Here is an 18,126-nt window from a genome sequence, read left to right on the forward strand (position 1 = left end):
TTCTATTAACGCAGCTATCTAGATATTTTTTGTTAAAAGGGATTCATGCAAGTATTTTTGTTAAAAGGGATTCATGCAAGTATTATTGTTAAAAGGGATTCATGCATTTATTTATTTTTGTACATGCAAGTATTGTACAAGGTTTAGGTGAAGCACATAATTCTCGATCGATTATTTTGATGTGGTGAGTCATTCCTTTGTGTTGGATGATATGGATCTGCTGAAAGTCGATGGTTTAAAAATCATCTACTTTATTGGTCATGTGTGTCCATTTGGATCTCTATGCCAATTGGCAATGATCCATGAAACTCTTGTATCATTTCATCCATAAAACACACAATATGTTGAGTCATAGAATATCTTAGGTGTCAATCCAATGTGCCTATTAAGATTTGCATGCCATGTGGCTACTATCCTTATAACAACTACTCTATAATACCCATGTTTCATACAATGTATTGAGTCAAATCAGAATCCTGTTCATTATAATAAAATTTATTTTGGTGAAATTCTCGAAATATTCTTGTACTATTCTTTTCATTATATTTCATGTAAACGGTATGATTAAAGCAATGCATTGAAATTAAATCTATACTTTGTGTCAATGTACATATCCACATGCATTTCAATATCAGTGTTTGTGTCTCTATACAAAAGTATAAACATCTCTTAATGCCATATTGATTTGTATGGCATATTGGTGATTACTAGACGGACTTAAAATGCTTATTATTTAGGGATTAATACATACTTATTTACATCTAATTCCTAGGCTATAATTATTGAGAGAAGAACAAACATTCTCTTGATAGAAGTACATAACAGAAAAGATGAAGAAGGGAATTGGATCATTGATACGTATCATTGCTCGTCTTGGGTACATATGCATCCAAGTATGAAAGGAGCTTTCAAGGTGAAAGCATATGTAATTCTAGATGTATCAAAGCACTAGAAGGGTAAAATTTTAGCTCTCAGACAAAGGAATGTTGATTCTCACCTTGTAACAAAGGCGTTTGTACACCATGTATTCATGCAAAAACAAATACATATTGCATTCATTGTGCCCTTTCAACGAAACATTGCAAACAATAAATATTTGCAACTCATTGAGAATGAGAAATTTCATGATATCTATGTAACTACTTGTCTTGTATTTAGAGAAGTATACCCTTTGGATTGTTGTGAGTGGAAAAATGTCGAGAGTTTCACATGTTCTTTTTAAGTGTTACCACCTCGAAATTGGTGGATTGTTCTTTGAGAGGCATATACCTCACCAGCTCGCAAAGGACCTTGTTTTTTCTATGTCTCCAAGTACATATTGCCCAAGGGGGATCAAGAATATGGAACCCTTGAGTCTATGCACATATCGAATCTTAATAGCATAGAATGGCCATTGTGTAGTAGTGATATTTTGCACATGTGTAGCACAAAATTTTTAGCAGACATATTAAAACTCTATGAAGCCAAGCAGCGGCTCAAAGAATGTACATCTAAGTTGGCTCATACCAATTGCAATTTTTGCACATATGTTCAAGGAATGTAAGGTTTTGAGACATGCCAAAAGCACGTACATCATAAAAAGTGCATCGAAGGATTATGTAACAAGGATTATAGGCAAAACATGGACATAAAAAATGACTCATAGTCCTGACATAGTGGAATGTCGAGTCACAACAAAAGACATGGCTTTTAGGTAAAATTTTTCTCTCTTAGTTGACTATTATATTACTTTGGGATGGATTGACTAACTTTCCTTTCCAACTACAGGTACTTTGCCACACGATAGACTTTATGCCTAGTGTTCAAGTATCATAGATGGAGGATGCTCAAGGGTAAATGGCTGTGCCTTGATCAAGATATGCGTGAAAGTGGAGTTGTGGATGTTACTATCATTTGTGAGGGCCGCGAGCCCCAAGTGTTGCAAATGGAGGATGATTGGCCCTTGAGTATAATGTGCTAGGAAATTACAATGTTAATGCAGAAAACACCTATTAGCTTCTATTTTAAACTAGATAGTAGGAAAATTCAAAGCCGAGTTGAGGATACTATTATGAGTGGAAAGTGTGTGGCTCCACATATTTTAGAAATTGTAGAGTCTCCCTAAAAATCCCAACACCAGAAGTTGTAATATCCAACACTTAAAAGTTTTCAGTTTTTTTTGCCAATAGAATATTATCGCATGCAAACTTGCAATATTTAAATATTATGGTAATCATAAACTTGCTATACACTTTTCACATTGACACATTTAAATATGCATGTGAACTTTACAAAGACATAAGTAAATCCATAACTAAACATCGTATGTAAACAACCCTTAATGGTTGAAAACTTAAGGTTTTTAAGGTAGAACTAGTTTAGTTCTTGTTTCATTGTTTCATTTCACACTTTCTCTCTTCATCTCTTTATATCCAACACATCCCTCCTACCTGCTACAATGGATGCTTGTGCACACTTTGGCCAAGTGGATCCACAAGACTATCTTTACCAACTAGGGTGATCAGATATTTCAAGTTTTCTCTAAGGACTTTAACCTTGAAATCATGCTCTCATCACTGGATCTCCCCCTTCAGGCTTTGGACGACTTTATGAGCACCATTGCTACCTCTATATACTCCATTGAGGGATCTGACATGACTTGGACGCCTCTCAAATAGGTCATGGTATTTCAGGCAGGAAAGGATCACCAAAAAGTGGTGAATAGGTGCTTGGCCCATATGGATCCTTGGCATAGAGTATGCACTATTTCCATGGGTAGTGCACCAAGTACAACACCTTTGAATCTCATAGAGTGTGATTGCGCATTGGCAATTTACCTCTTTACATTGGATAAACCCTAGAGGAGGAGAGTGATGAAGATACAACTCCACGGGTTGTTGCTATCACATACACTGGAGAAGAACTGATTGAAGAGCTCATAAATGTTGAAGAGGAACAGTGGGTGGTGGCAAAGAAAAGGTTGGCTCTCATGGTACCATCTTTTTCAGAATAGCCACAAGTCAACAAACCCAACCTTGTCTCCTAGACACCCATTGAAGTAGATGGTGTACAATACTTGCGCATTGGCAATTTACCTCTTTACATTGGATCCACCCCCTAGAGGAGAAGAGTGATGAAGATACAACTCCATAGGTTGTTGCTATCACATACATGGGAGAAGAACCAATTGAAGAGCTCATAAATGTTGAAGAGGAACAATGGGTGGTGGTAGAGCAAAGGTTGGCTCTTGTGGTGCCATCTTTTTCAGAATAGCCACAAGTCAACAAACCCAACCTTGTCTCCTTGACGCCCATTGAAGTAGATGGTGTACAATACTTGCGCATTGGAAATTTACCTCTTTGCATTGGATCCACCCCTAGAGGAGGAGAGTGATGAAGATACAACTCCACAGGTCAATGCTATCACATACACGGGAGAAGAACAGATTGAAGAGCTCATAAATGTTGAAGAGGAATAGTGGGTGGTGGCAGAGCAAAGGTTGGCTCTTGTGGTGCCATCTTTTTCAGAATAGGCATAAGTAAACAAACCCAACCTTGTCTTCTTGACGCTCATTGAAGTAGATGGTGTACAATACGTGCTTCTATCAAATGTGCTACAATACTTGGAAATGAAGGAAGAAGAGTTGTTTTCCATCCTAATCAGGGATTAGATGGAAGACCTGATAGATTCTGATTACATGGATGTGCATACGACGATAGTAGAGATTAGAAGATATAATGGCGCAAGCCTAGATACACTAAGTGCCATCATAGCAGCACAGGAGCATATTAACGTGGTTAAAGAAGATTACCTTGTGCCCAATGCTGAATTTGAAGCACTACATCATGATCTATTCGGACCAAGGCTCCAGCGCCCTACCAAGGAGTTTGTAGATCCCTCTGCCCTAATAGGTGCCTCATTAACACACGAGGGAATGAAGATACAAGTTGATTTGGAGAAGGTAATATTTGTAGCTACCATATATTTTTATGCAACGAAACTTAACACTAGGGAGTTTAACTGTGAAATCTTGGCCAAAAGTGATACCTACAAGCTGCCCTGTCCAAAGTCTTTGGTAGATAGGGCAACGCTCCAGATGCTAGACTTTGGACAGGGTAGCCGTAGGCATCATTTTTTGCCAAGATTTCATTGGTGGACTCCTAGGACCTGATGCACCCTACCGTCGAGTTTCATCGCTTTCTAATAACTCTAGGTTAGTTACTAAATATATATTTTGATTTAACCTTATCATTCAAGACATATTATATATAGATGAGTTTCCATTAGGGCAAGGAGTAGCTCGGTATGTGGATCACCAGAAGGATTCAACTCTCAAGGAGTACATTGGCAACCTTGTTGCAGACTTGGGGGTCTTCCATAAAAAGTGCTCACCACGAGGACACAAAAAAATCATGAAATTTTGAGCTTTGACCAAGTTTGGACCTTTTTGAGTGATACTTGTGACATCTAGCTTGAAAAAGGTGGCACTAATCAAGCGGTCAAAGCTTATTTACTTGTTTGACCAAACTCATGGTGGGGCAATGTGTGTGCTTGCTACATTACGTGACCTTACTAAAGTGTTAGATTCGCTTCTCCTAGAGAAAGAGCTGAAGGGGGAGCATGTCATTTTTAAAGCAAAGAACGAACTTCTATTTTCATTGAAAGTTGGCCCCTCCTCTCCACCAATGAAAAAGCTAAGGAACAAATGAGAGTTCTTATTGGCTATCGGCTTTTTGTATCTGCCATCACTATCAGCCATCGCATGTATTTTTCTTGATGAATATAAGATATTTTACTTTGTCCTTGTAAATAAATATTTATTGAATAAATGTGTAATTTGTGTAAGTGTGACGATAATGTGTGGTACATGAATGATGCATTCACATATGTTAACATAATCCAATTTAATTATGTCAACGTGTAGTAGTGCACTTGCGATTGTGCATAAGCGATAACGTAACTTGTATCCATACGTATCACTACTTTTGATGAATGCATACATTAAACAAAAATTAAGAGTCATACATTTTAAGAAACAAAACAAAACAACTTTACTCAATTTTTTGAATTTAGTACACATTGCATGAGATATTATGTATATATATATATAAATATTCCATTGTGGAAAAGTACATAAATTTTTTTGGCCTTCCAAGATGCTATGGTGCTATAAAATTCATTACAAAACCTTGCAACCCTGAACCCTAAACCTATGGAGGAGTCCCCTTGCCGTGTGGAAGCCAAACAATAAAGTTCATGCCTTTATCTGTGATTGTGACATGCTTTTCATGGATGGCCACTAGCTATGTATCATCAAACAAGTCGATAAGAAGCCCCTCTACAAGCCGTTTGCAGGGCCTCCATAGTAGCAGCAGACCATCTTCCTACTAGTGGGCCATCCTGCACTCATGCTCAAAATCTTTCCATCCCTTTCAGCTCCAAGTCTTGCATGACTTCCCAAACAACCTTATGAAAAGATCTTTCAGGATAGGAAGCTCGTATTCGTGCTAGATTCTCCTTATCTCCCGAAGGGCGACATTGCCCAGTTTCCATCTCCTCTTCTTCTATGGTGGTCATTGTGCTCTATGGAGGAGAGCACCTACTTTTATACTAAAGGAGGCTCCACCTTATGCTCTAGGTGGCCAGCCTTGGTGTGAGGTCTTCCCATGGCCGAAACAGTAACATGCTTGCTTGGTGTGTGCCATGCAAGCTCGAGGAGGGCAAGATGGAGAAGAGACAAAGGTTGGGGGTGTGAATGGAGAGAAAGATGTGAAAATGAGAAGAAGAATGAACTTTTAACCCATTGAAACCCCAAAACTAGGTTAGTGCAACTGTATCTAAATTATTTTTTTGGGAAAAAAAATGCATGTAGATCCTTGGCGTCTAAAACCAGAAATGCTTGCAGACCCTTGGTCCTTTGAACCAAGGGTCTGTATACATTTTTTTCCCAAAACCAAAGCGCCTCTTGGCCACCTACAAGAGTGAACGTGTGAAGTTTTGTCATATTCTAATATAGTTTAGTATTTTAAAAATTATCCCACACCAAAATCATGGATGGATTAATAATCAAGAAATCAACATTGCAACTACTTGCACTTAGAAGCTTTGCACCACATAGACTATACAAAGGCATGAAGAGAAAAGTCTGCAATAGAAAATGGAAAATTTTTGCATGTTTTTCCTATTGAAATTGAGAGTGCTAGCAAAATCTCTAAGAGTTGAAAATATAGTGAAGATGCACAATCAAAGTTGAGAACAAAGGACAAGAGTAAAAATTCAATTCATATTTTAAGGACTCATACAATAGTTTTACATTGGGACATAGTCATATGTCTAATGCATGAGGAGAAACACTATGCCAAAAAAGATAACATTACAAACTGTGTTCATTCCATTGAAATAAATGCTTCCTTCACTGCTTGAATATTTATTACAAGTTGGAAGTCCTTGGGAGTTATAGTGATGCGCTTTGCATGTATTGCACAACGTTGAGCGTTAGTCATCAAGTCAACTAAAAAGGCTTGTGCAACACACTATACGTTGTGCCAAAACCACCTCTTTCTTTTTATGTGGTAGAGGTCTTGCACAATCTCATGAACAAGTCTCAAAAAGCTTGCCTTTGGAATGATGAGATCAAAAGAGTGTTGATACCTCCTGATTTCTCTCAGGGACACTATACATGGCTTCCACTTGTGTTTCTTATGGGAATGCTGAGGAGGATCCTTGCAAGGGTGGCTTGAGGAAGCTGGGTTAGGGTGAGAAGGGGGTGCATCTAAGCTAATAGATGCTCCAAGGGGCTAAACACAATATGGGGCTCTGAGCGGAAGCTTATTTGCAACTACCTTAGACCTAGCTATCTTTTCTACACAAGAGATGTGAGAACTCAATGAATTAGATAGAAAGTGAAACCCTCTTTTATATAACCCTAAACTGTAAGACTCATTCACATAGATGCACACTCTCTCTTTCTCTCTTAAACTATGAATTGTATTCATACTAAACACATAGTTCATCTTACTATCTTAGCTCCCTTTGTACCCATTTGCTGCCTTGTCGAAGCCTTGTTTCTAGCCACTTGCCATGGTTTTATTTGGCACTTGAGGCTTCATAACACACTCTTTTAGTGACACGACATGATTTCATCATGCAGCCAATTCATCAACACTTTTAATTTCTCTCTTCTGTAAGATTTTAGCTTCATCCACTACTATAATCCTATGCCACCAAGATAACAATTGGATCATTGGATTGCTACCATTCACCCCTCCACCATGATCAGTTTTTCTTTGGCATGCACCATGCACTATCCAATGTGAATTTTCAATCCCTTGTGTGGAGCAAAGTCTGATAATTTCCTTTTTTGCAAAGTATGGCCCATGTGCCTCAACGATATGCTAGAAAGACACATATCACACATTAGTAAAACTATTCTCAATAGTTTATACAATTCATACATTTTTAAAATATTAACTTAGTACACATCATGTAACGTTGATAGATCTTTTGCCCCACACTTCCACCATGTTTTTGTAGAAGCTATGCACACATCGATAAATTCTTGCTTATCTTCATTGTTAAACATCGTCTTGCAAAGTAAGGGAGCCAATTTGTTAAGATTTATCCAAACCTTAGCTTTGGCCAACGTTGTTTTTTCTCCATTACTTCAATCACGAACTGCAAAATGTAACTTTTTCCACCCATCGTAGTCATGTAGCCTATAAACCATAACATTCCCTTCCTCATTGATGGGTGCTAAGAGAAACTTCCTAGCCTTTGCTCTTCCAAAGTAAGGCTTTTTTGGCAAGTTACTAGATTTTTTTTATCTCTTCTTATATTTTTCAATCATCAATTGATGCTTGTGTAGTGCAATTTTTGATAGCGCTCACTCCACATTCCTACACGTTGCAATGGCTTCTTTTTTTTATTGCATCCTATAAGCAAGAAAATGTATTCATATACAAGTTTCTCCATGATTCTGACAAAAGCATACAATGAACAAATGTGAATACGATCCAATGGAATGTTGAAGATGGTCTTCCAAGTGGGATCTTCTCTATTGCATGTCAGTTCAGCACTTGTCATCCTTTGCTAGTTCTTCTTTCCATCCTTTCCTTTCACCCTCTTTGTTAAGAAATATAGGCATGGATTCTTTGTATTTGCACCATTGGAGATTCCACACATGCATTCTAAAGTTTTCAAGTCTCCTGCAAGATGCCATTCAACCATACCCTTCAACCGACAGCATGTCACCATGTTTCTAATGATCGACGATGCTTGGAATATGTATGTGCATAAACAACAACTATAGCACCTCAAATTTTTTCATAGAAACTTCAAATGTAGCGAGCCACCACACATGGCACTTGGATTGAACACCAAGGTTTCCTGGGTTGTTCTTGTCGAATTGTAAAGCTCTATTCATCAGAATTACACAAACTCTTTCAAGATTTACTTCTTTGACAACCTCACTTTTATCTAATTTTATAACAAACTGAAATTTACCATTATATTCCTCAACAGACGTATTGTAGTACATTACCATTTCTGACTGCACCTTATACAAATGTAAATAGTAATTATTGATCTCGGTGAATTTTACCTCATATGCATTTTTGCTCCCAACCTTTAGTGTTTCCACGCATTGAACATGCATGGGGTCTTCTATTAGCTCCAAAACCTTTATTTTAAGTTACCATCGGGCCTCTATTAACTTTGAAGGTTGAGGAAGAGGCATGATTCTATTTCTCTTTAGCATACGACCAAACCAAGCCTTTACACCTTTGAATATCTTTGAGTAAGTCATTGTGCTAATACCGGCCCTATCACAAATGGATTGTGCATCCATAGCTGAGAACTCATTTGGCATATCTTTTAATGTGCACTCAATCACCTTTTCGTTCAGAACCTTAAACTTAGGATTGCTCAAAGTGTTTTCCAATATACTTGCCTTCAATAATCTTCTAATACATGATCTAACCTTGTTCTCACCTAGGTTCTCATTTTGAGCTACCTTACACACTTTGATACGTTGCTTCCACTAGCCGCTATTCACAACTAACTCATTGATTGGCTTCTTCTTTCATTTATGCTCCCGTATTAGCTTGTTGTTGATCTTTCTTAGGTCGTCCAATTGTTCCTTTGTCTCCTCATATGAGATACCAATGTCATGGATAGTGTCCTACATTGAAATAATTTGATTATTTTGTTGAATTATAGTGTCATTCAGTTGTACCACTTGTCCTATGAGATGTTGTATATGAAGTTAATGTGTAGCAATCACATCATGACAACTTTTTATGGTTTCTTGGTAAGTTGTAAATACTTTAAACACCTAATCATTGAGCCAACTAGTGTAACCGAGCAACCATTTTTCACCTTCGCACACATACTTTAGCAAATTTGTGATTCCCAAGAAAGTTGGAGATATATTGTTTAAGGGGTCAATTGGGTAGATTCCCCCATCAACCCACAAGTTCACATGTTCCAATCCCATTTGCATGTAACTCTGCAAAACTTGAGGGTTGACATTGGTACACTGGGTTCTTTTGAATAGTGGAGCATATTCAATCTCTACCTCAATATGCAGCTCCTTCTTTCTTGTATTCATTTTACTATTAATAGAAACGGGGAGCCCACTTGGTTGTCACAGGAGGTAGAGTGGAGATGCACAAAGCGGCACACAAAGGTGCCAAGGGAAAGGAGGGAAAAAGTAATTCACTTTGTTAATGAAGGTTTCATAAATACAGAGAATAGGTCACAATAGAGCCATGAGAGAGTATAGATATGGGGGGGAAATAGCTTGGAGAGTAGGGATGTTCAAGACTTTTCATATTTTAGACATTTCTATTTTACCTCCAAAACCATTTCCAAAAAACACAGAATTTGACTAGTTGGTTTGCTTTTTGACCAAAAGCTAGAATATAAAAAATCCCCAAAACATCTTAAGAGAAACTTCCAAATTTTCATTTTCCTTGTTCTCGATTAAAAAATCAATTACCTCGTATCTGCCAATCATTTTGCATTGAAAACGAAGAACCATACTCCCAAAACTAACCTCGTTTTGAATATAAAATTTAGTTGAAAAAGACTTCTTGAATGAGGCGAGAGCAGGAATCTAAGTATATCTTTGTAGATAATATAAAAAAGACAAAACGAGATTGCAAAAGTGGAGAGAGAAGATGATTATTTTACTATTCTTCTCTCCTCTTTTTCTTGTTTTAAGGAGGAGAGAGGGGTGCTAAAAGGCCCATTTGTGAGTTAATTTTTTTCCAAATGCCTTAAGGGGCTTATACAATAAATCAAGGATACTATCAACTTTAGCCTCAAGTGCCGTCATCGATTAGGAGATGCACATTTAGCCTTCTATCATGCTGATTGGGGACGTGATATTCTTACCCAAAGATTGACCATATAATACTTTGTCCTTCATGGGTAGTTCTCCCATCAACTAGTCATAGTTTCAAAAAGAAAAATTGAGGTGCATTATACAGCACAAAAGTGGAGTATATAGCTACCTCTCATGTAACCTAGGACATGCAAAGGATTGCTTGTGGATCATGTAGATGATGTAGAAATCGGGCTTCTACAACAAAGATGTCTCATTTACTATTGATCGTGATAATTGGTCACATGTCGCAATAATCACATTAGGTGATCTCATTTCTAAGATACTAAAACACATTATTCTACATTATCATTTTGTGAAAGAAATTTACAATTTATTGTGACAATCAACCATGTGTCATAGTAATAACTTCATGTGATCTCATTTTTGACAAACTAAAACACATTAATTAGTATACGTTATCATTTTGTCAAAGAATTGTACCAAGAGGGCTATCTTTGCATTGAGCATGTGCCTACTTCTTATAACTAGGTAGAATTTCTCACTAAAGTTGCAATTCATGAAATCTCACTTTTAGTTCTCTTGATTTGTATTGAGATCCTCCTTGTAAGTGCAGTCCATTCCTTGCTACAGTGGGGATATATAGTAGCAACCTATTTCCTTGCAATCACCTTTTCATTTGTCTTTTCATGACCTCAATCAGGTTGTTTGGAAGAGCATTTAAAAGCTCTCATGTGTATAAGCCTCCAAAATCCAACGTCTAAGATTCATCCATCTACCTTATCTCTTTCACCTCTGTCATTTATGAGTGGATAACTTTTTCAACTACCATACTCACCTCTTTATGAGGTACTTTGTAGATAAGCAACACTATTAAATTCAACATCATCTTGTCCAAGATTTCAATCGCGTATTCCTCTTTCTTTCTTCTTGCAATCCTTCTCCATTTTCTCACATGGTATCAGAGATTATCAAGACCCTACACTAGCTCACATGCTTCAGTTCTAGCTCAGTCACATTTCGAGACAAGGTAATGCTGGTAGGAAAGACCATAATAATTGTGTTAAAGATCAATATTTAGCTTCTTCCCCCTTATGGCTAAACTTATGGTTGTGTTTATAGTTTATATATATATATATATATATATATATATAACAAATAGTACACATTATTTTAAATGATTAAGTTTGAATATTTTGCATGATCTTAGATACAGATTTAAACTTTCTCTATGAATAAGGTTCATGATATTCAAGTTTCAAGTTAGACACTTTCTATATCTAATTATCTTGTGTGATCAGACCTAACTACAACCATTCAAATAAATAGGATGTCTACGAGACAAAAAGGCAAGGCAATTGATACAACTGGTTATTGGACCTATATATTTGAAAACAAAAAGTGATTACAATGCTTAACATTAGAAATGCATGACATTAACAAATTACATATTAACTAGTTATAGATTTATCTTCAAACAATTTTCATCCTATTGATTCTTTTATGTGATAATCCATATGATTCTATCTAGATATTTTGTGTCTCAATGCATTTTTCACTTGAAAACTAGCTTTTCATATAGTCTTCTTTGCTTAATCATATTTATATTGGTAACCTTTATTAGGTTTAGCTCAAGCTCCATAGTTTATTTTTTCTCCTTACTGTATATTTGGGGATTGTGTATAAAAAGGGAACCTATTGATAAAAGACTACAATAAATAATATATTGCAACACAACAAACAACATAGAAGAAAATGATAATGACTGAACAATAGTCATTGCTGCACCATGAGATATACATGGCTTTCCATAAAGCTTTGAAATGTAGATAATTCACTTAATTGATAAAGTGTACAAGAGTAGAAGGTACAAGGTTAGAGTGAAAATTTTATTGATAATATGGAGTTCTTATTAACATTTAAAATTGGATACATTGTGACTTTTAGGAAATATTGGTAGATAAGATTTAAAAAATCAAGTTTGTATAGTTTTAGCATTAGTTAATACTTTGTGATAATGTAAATATTCAATCTTGCCTTTTGAAGCCAAGAATTTCACTTTAAACATAAGATAAGAGAAGTCAAATCCCCTAGAGGTTGAAAATGGAAGGCTCATGTAGGTTCAACCAATTTCAAATTTCATTTAATCAAGTTAAACATTTTCACATCAATGTTTAGTATTTAGTCAAGATGAAGCTTTAATTGTCTAGATTTATTTATAGGAATGGTATACTTATGTCCCGCCTTTCTTAAGGGACCAAAAAATACACCTAACATTCATTTTTTTATAGTTGAAAAATTTGCCATGCCTTGAAAGTTGAGGGAGATCCATATTAGATTAGAAAGAGATGCACTATGAAGAGATGCTAGAAGGGTGGGGAATTAAAGCCAACATTTATCTTGTGAGTTAGAAAGGATTTTTAAGGTAGAAAGCCAACATTTCTTTTATGAGGTGGAAAGGCTTTATGCAAGATCATGGAAGGTCATCTATTTCTACACATAGACTGCTCCCTTTCAATAAGAACATTGATTAAGTAGGCCAAGACCCATTGTTTGAGAGGTGAAATTTTTTCTCAAATTGGGATGGACATGATCAATAAGGGGGTGCGTACATGATGTAGAACAAGCATCCATTTTCTTTGTAGTTCTAGAACATGAAGATTTAGGACCCTTAATACTCCATATTTATTACATCATCATCCAATAAAATAACCATAGTTATTTTTTTGAAGGCATGCCACCAAGTAGGTTGGCCATGAGTGTGAGGTGTAGGATAAACATAAAGAAAGTCATTTAGTTGTTGGTCAGGCTTCAATTATTTGGCTCTTTAATTATGTGTAATTATTGCATTTAGCAAGGTTTTACTCAGTTGTTCATTAGAAAAGGCTAACCATGTAAGAGACAAGATGTGGAAGGTTTTGTGGTACCTTTGAGCATGGGCCAAAGTAGTATACCAACACACTAGCCTAAGTCCATTACATACTCAAGCCCTAAAGTTGCTTAATGAGGCTATCCAAACATAAATATTTCTATGACCAAGAATAATTGTACTTCCATGGATACGTATAACCAATGCTACTAGTTAGGAGGTCTACACAAAATGACAACATAAATATTAAATCTTTTAAAGGTCTTAATAAAATGATTCAGATCAAGCTTTTTAACGATAATTTATTTAAGAAATGATTGTATAATAAATCTAGTATAGCAAATTGATAGAATACAATGAGCTTGCTTTTGCATTTTGAAATGATATGGATTTATGAAATATTGAAATGGCTAAAATTCTATGGGTGAATCCAGTTATAAGTGGCTAACAATGATCAAAACAATTTTATTATTAGACAGGTGATTTTGACTTCTAGAATAACTAACTACTCTAGGTCTACAGGTTCTTAGTGAAGGTATCAAGAGATTAATTTTGCTACAACAACCAACCAATAATAGTACTTTCACTCATGTGAAATAACCATTGCTACTAGGAAGGAGGTCCAAAAAAGATAAGGGCATGACAAGTCAGTCTTGGAAATAACTTGATAAAATGAATGTGATTACATTTTTTGATTGTCACTTATTTTACAATTGATTGTACAATGGATAGAGTATAACAAATCAATATAATAGAATGAACTTTCCTTTACATGTTGAAACAATATAGTACTATATAATCATTGAACAGCTAATAGTATCCATGTCTATGACAGGTGAAAAGTGGGTCACTATGATCAACTTGTATTTGTAAAAAGTTGGGAACACATTTTTTAGTAAGATAATTATTAATAATACCTTGTCATACTAACATAGGTAAAAAAGGTGTGAGACATGTAGTTTTGACATCTTTTTACTATAATACAATTATTGTCTCTCATCTCACATGCTTGTACTCAACTTAGATGGTTTATCTCTCTTCTGTCATATCTTTATAGTCTTTGTCTCTCCTTGACATTCATTCTTTCTCCTCATTTCTCTCTCTTATGGTCTTCTTCTTAACAAGAGGTATCAGAGCATTGGTATTTGATCCATTTGATTTAGTCTTTTCTTAAATTTCCCTCACAGTCTAGTTACCTTTTGGTTACTCAAGGATAGATTGTGTGCTTGGAAAAGAGACAAGTACAATAATGAAGGAGATCAAGGACAGCCTAGTTAGAGTTAATTGGAGTACTCGAAGATAAATTTGGAGGAAACTTACACCGAGAATCTTCGTCATCATGATGTGCCTTAGGTATCCCCTTATGTGCTTCCTTAAATTTTTTTTGAATATCATCATTAGGCATTTTCTTTACCTTGTTTCCAACCATTTATGTTCAATGGTGTAGTGTCAATCTAGTAGATCCCCTATCAAAAAAATGGCTATAACTTTTTACTCCAATTTTAGAAGCAAGAAATTTTTGATGGAAAACAAAGCGAATGAGTAGCCCTTCGTGATGAATTAGGAGATTCAATTTTAGAATCAAAAAAAGAATTCTCAAAATATTCTTTTACTACTATAGAGAACAATCCTACACCCTATAAAAGCACTATTTTACTATATCCACTTTCTGAGGTTCAAAATAGGATCTTTAACCCTATGGTATGATTTATATGACATATAGGATCTGAATACAACCTTAAATACCTTGTATAGGCCTTGAAAAGTCTCTAAATTACTCTCTAATACCTATAACCAAGTAGAAAGTTTCCTAAAAGTGGTCCCAATTCACTATTTGATTGAAATACCCTATGTAAGGCTTAAAATCATTCTAAAATAGCCTATAACACCTGTAGATGACTGAAAAACTTAAATCAAGGTTCAAATGCCTTGTTACTCCTAAGTACACCCACTTCCTACTATAAGGAGTATAATGGGATAACTTTTGTTATAATAAACTTGTATAATACATGTAACTGATCAATGAAGTGTAGGTCAATGCTATCTAGTAAAAATATTTAGATATTTAACAATTCCACTTGCAGTACCTATGGTAAGGGATATAAAAATATGATAGGCTCCCTACATGCACTCTAAATCACCGGAAGGTGAGCAAAGTTCCTCCCTCCCCCCCCCCCCCCCCCGCCCCGCACCCCCACCCTAGTAAATTGGTTACACCCCTTCAAGATTTTTAATAGTGAGGGAGGGTCACCTCTCTATTATCCCACTACCTCCCTCAGAATTTGTATTTTTCCTCAATGGAAATATCAACATGGAAAGATCATTCTAATTAAGCAAACATGGATGAGATGCATAACTCAAAATTTATTTTAGCCTTCAATAATATGCAAGACTTGATGAATGAAAATTGGAATCAAGAAATATAGATTGGATAAGAGTATTGCAAATACAATTTTGTGACTCACTGATTGCAAGTACTTACCCTTTACATATTTCTTTCTTGGGCAAAGATAATTACACAATCAAATCAAAGTTATTCATCAAGAAAACATAAATGATATTCATGATGAAAGAGGAAAAAAATGAATGTTAAATTTATAATTAAGAGGCTCTGATCCCCTTGGCAGCCACTATGAAAGCTTCAGCCAAAAGCTTGATAGATAGAAAATCAAGAGGTAGATAGTTAGGAGGAGTTCAAAGCTAAGATGGCTTAATTATTTGTCTCTCCCACTGAGAAAAAAGTCCTTTCAGTCCCATCAAATAATAAGTTAGTGCTTAAATCTCTATGCTTGTGGTAGCATAAATGTCAAACAAAGATGTTTTAGACAAGCTTAGTACTCAAATCTCTATGCTTATGGTAGCAGAAATGGCAAACAACTTGCAAATACATAGATATGCAGTCCTAAATGACTAATGGACATCAATGCTTTGTTGAGAGGGAACTCCATGATAAGATTGTGTTAACTAAATATAATACCATATTGGGGAATATGGGAATTTCCCATAAGTTTGAGACATGTGGTCAAATCTTTGGATTTGTCATAACTTGAACACTATAGCTCCAAATTGAGCACTCTATAGCTCAATAGATTCCATTTTTAAAGTGCTTTCCAATGATAGGTCACATCATATGGTTCCATTTTTCAAGCACTTTCCAATGATAGGTCACATCATATGGTTTTGAGAAACTTATGGGCATGCTATCCGGACGCCACCTTTTTAGTATTCAAGAAATGGGAATTGGGAGATTCCCAAACTCACTAATATTGTGTTATATAGTTTCCACTTATCATCATGGCTGATTTGGAGAAGTGAACTTTAAAGTCAGAGTGCTATTTTGAAAATTTACCTAGGTCACATGACCAATGGATTCGCTTTGATACACTTGACCTTAAGGGCTTTGTTCATACATGGTGGAGACACATTAAGAGGGAAAATCAGCAGATATATAGTTAGGATTAATTTAAAGCTAAGATGGCTCAAGTATTTATCTCTCCCATTGAGAAAGAAAAGTTGGATAGACGATGGCATTAGTTGGACCAAATCAATCTATCAATTAGAGAGTATACAAATCAATTTTGAAATCTTACTATATATGTAGAGAGAGTGAGTGATGGAAAGTTGCATAAGTATATCTATGGTCTAGAGCCTAATTTGTGAGCTAATGTGATGGCCCAAAAACACACCATACTATTCCAAGATATTGAGTTAGTAAAGAGATGCTCATAAGCATAGGAAGGCCATTCCTATATAGGCTTCTTTTGGATAACAAAGGATGCATGCAAAGCAAGAAAACTTTGGTGGCAATTATGGAAGATCCAATAGTTCATTTAGCACTCTCAAAGTCCTACATACCGTACTTGGAATGCTTCAAGAGAGTAAAGTGCTTCAAAGTTAGTAATCAACCATAATGTGAAGCCTAAGTAGAGTGACAATAAACCTCGAAATAATTTAGCAAACTGAGAGATGTAGTTAGGAGCTGAATTTGATCCGATCAGGAAGCGGTTCGAGCCCGTTTTGAAGCAGAAACATTGTTGAGACATGTCCAAGAGTCAATTTTCTTAAAAAGTCAAGCACTTGCAGATGGCAAAGTTGGAGTTTCCCTAGATGCATTTCAACGTCAAGAATCCAACGCAAGTCTCGATCCGTCGATCGGAGGTCGTTTGATCCCCCATTTAATCCTTGCAAGGGTTGGCGTTATAAAGTGGTTACTAGATTTAGGAGCTGAAAGTGTGCGGCGAAGGCCAAGATGATGGAATTTGATGGCACGAAGCCGCTTGGCTAGTCAGATTTCAATTCCAAGTTCTTTTGGGCCCTAAAAATCAAAATGTCCACTTGCATGTATTGTGAATAGTAAGTCTTGAACTAGTTATTTGCAAGTTTTAGCTCAAACCTTGATTAGCTTGGCTAAATACATGAAATATGAAACAACATTGGGGGGAGGGGGTGCATTTTTTCGCGCGGCCATTTTTTGGGGTGATTTATGGCATTTTGCAGTCGTCAGAGATGGAGGATATGGAGAGGGCCCTAAGATGCATTCAATCTTCACTCTAAATCCCTAAAATTTGATCAAGAATTGATGTATTGTGCAAAGAGAATGAAAACTAGTCTTTCTCTCTCCCTCCTCTCTCCTCTTAATGCTTGTTCATGTCGTTGAGTTCAAGAGAGAAGGAGGTGGGGTTTGATGACAAATTTGGATGCAATGATGCTGATGGAGTGGGTGGGGTTGTAGATTGGAGCACATGAATGCATCAACGGCAAGAAGGAAGCATCAATGGCCTCATGAGCACAGCTTATGATCCAAATCCGTGAGTTTTTTATGCGTAGATATGCGTTCTCTTTGTCTTTATGAAAAAAGGCTTAAGTTTAATGCTTGGTACTGTTTGTTCATGGTTTCTAGCAATACGTAGCTTAATTAGTAAAATGTTACATA

The sequence above is a fragment of the Lygodium microphyllum genome, chromosome 20 (assembly GCF_053477565.2).
Source record: "Lygodium microphyllum isolate KBCC chromosome 20, Lygodium_microphyllum_v1.1.10, whole genome shotgun sequence".
Classification (NCBI taxonomy): domain Eukaryota; kingdom Viridiplantae; phylum Streptophyta; class Polypodiopsida; order Schizaeales; family Lygodiaceae; genus Lygodium; species Lygodium microphyllum.